Raw genomic sequence first — 2706 nt, 5'->3', positions numbered from 1 at the left:
CATTAAATGAGTGGTAAATCTCCCTTACTTCGGACAAGACGGACATGCATAGCAACTCACATGATATTCAACAAAGAGTAGTTGATGGCGTCCCCGGGAACATGGTTATCGCACAACAAGCAACTTAATAAGAGATAAAGTGCATAAGTACATATTCAATACCACAATAGTTTTTAGGCTATTTGTCCCATGAGCTATATATTGCAAAGGTAAAGAATGGAAATTTTAAAGGTAGCACTCAAGCAATTTACTTTGGAATGGCGGAGAAATACCATGTAGTAGGTAGGTATGGTGGACACAAATGGCATAGTGGTTGGCTCAAGGATTTTGGATGCATGAGAAGTATTCCCTCTCGATACAAGGTTTAGGCTAGCAAGGTTATTTGAAACAAACACAAGGATGAACCGGTGCAGCAAAACTCACATAAAAGACATATTGTAAACATTATAAGACTCTACACCGTCTTCCTTGTTGTTCAAACTCAATACTAGAAATTATCTAGACTTTAGAGAGACCAATTATGCAAACTAAATTTTAGCAAGCTCTATGTATTTCTTCATTAATGGGTACAAAGTATATGATGCAAGAGCTTAAACATGAGCACAACAATTGCCAAGTATCAAATTATTCAAGACATTTTAGAATTACTACATGTAGCATTTCCCGATTCCAACCATATAACAATTTAACGAAGAAGATTCAACCTTCGCCATGAATACTATGAGTAAAGCCTAAGGAAATATTTGTCCATATGCAACAGCGGAGCGTGTCTCCCTCCCACACAATGAATGCTAGGATCCATTTTATTCAAACAAAAACAAAAATAAAAACAAACCGACGCTCCAAGAAAAGCACATAAGATGTTATGGAATAAAAATATAGTTTCAGGGGAGGAACCTGATAATGTTGTCGATGAAGAAGGGGATGCCTTGGGCATCCCCAAGCTTAGACGCTTGAGTCTTCTTAAAATATGCAGGGGTGAAGCACCGGGGCATCCCCAAGCTTAGAGCTTTCACTCTCCTTGATCATATCGTATCATCTCCCTCTCTTGATCCTTGAAAACTTCCTCCACACCAAACTCAAAACAACTCATTAGAGGGTTAGTGCACAATCAAAATTTACATGTTCAGAGGTGACATAATCATTCTTAAAACTTCTGGGCATTGCACAAAGCTACTGAAAGTCAATGGAATAGAAAAATCCATCAAGCATATCAAAACAGGCAATGCGAAATAAAAGGCAGAACCTGTTAAAACAGAACAGTTCGTAAAGACGAATTTTATTGAGGCACCAGACTTGCTCAGATGAAAATGCTCAAATTGAATGAAAGTTGCGTACATATCTGAGGATCACTCACGTAAATTGGCATAATTTTCTGAGTTACCTACAGAAGAATTAGGCCCAGATTCGTGACAGAAAGAAATGCTTTTCAGCGCGGTAATCCAAATCTAGTATGAACCTTACTATCAACGACTTTACTTGGCACAACAATGCACAAAACTAAGATAAGGAGAGGTTGCTACAGTAGTAACAACTTCCAAGACTCAAATATAAAATAAAAGTACTGTAGTAAAATAAAGACATGGGTTATCTCCCAAGAAGTGCTTTCTTTATAGCCATTAAGATGGGCTCAGCAGTTTTAATGATGCACTCGCAAGAAATAAGAGTTGAAGCAAAAGAGAGCATCAAGAAGCAAATTAAAAAAAAATTTAAGCCTAACCTACTTCCTATGAAACGGAATCTTGTAAATAAACAAATTCATGAAGCATAATGCAACAAGCATAGAAAGATAAAACAAGTGTAACTTCAAAAATTTCAGCATATAGATAGGTGTTTTAGTAACATGAAAATTTCTACAACCATATTTTCCTCTCTCATAATAATATCCCGTAGCATCATGAGCAAACTCAACAATATAACTATCAAATGAAACATTCTTATCATGAGTCTCATGCATAAAATTATTACTCTCCACATAAGCATAGTCAATTTTACTAGTTGTAGTGGGAGCAAATTCAACAAAGTAGCTATCATTATTATTCTCATCAAGTGTAGGAGGCATAGTATAATCACAACAAAATTTACTCTCCATAGTAGGCGGCACCAAAAGACCACTATCATTATAATCATCATATATGGGAGGCATATCATAATCAACATAAACTTTCTCCTCAATACCCGGAGGGCTAAAGAGATCATTTTCATCAAAACCGACCTCCCCAAGCTTAGAATTTTCCATAGTATTAGCAACAATAGTGTTCAAAGCATTCATAGTAATAACATTCCCATTAGCATGCATATAAAGTTCCATGGGTTTTTTTAATTTTCTCTTCAAACACATCATGTCCTAATTCAAGATAAAGTTCATAAAGATCTCTCATATTTTTGTTGTTTTCCATTAAGCCTAACTAGTGAAATCACACAACTTAGTGTTCTCAGGAGTACCCATTTTAGTAGTAGTAAATAAAGCAAACTAGATAAAATAAATGCAAGTAACTAAATTTTTTGTGTTTTTGATATAGAGAACAAGACAGTAAATAAATTTAAGCTAGCAACTAATTTTTTTGTGTTTTGATATAAAGCAGCAAACAAGAAAGTAAATAAAATAAAGCAAGACAAAAACAAAGTAAAGAGATTGGATTGTGGAGACTCCCCTTGCAGCGTGTCTTGATCTCCCCGGCAACGGCGCCGTAAAAGTAGCTTGAT

Source organism: Lolium rigidum, chromosome 4 (genome assembly GCF_022539505.1).
Source record: "Lolium rigidum isolate FL_2022 chromosome 4, APGP_CSIRO_Lrig_0.1, whole genome shotgun sequence".
NCBI lineage: Eukaryota > Viridiplantae > Streptophyta > Magnoliopsida > Poales > Poaceae > Lolium > Lolium rigidum.
This window is presented reverse-complemented; position numbering follows the sequence as displayed.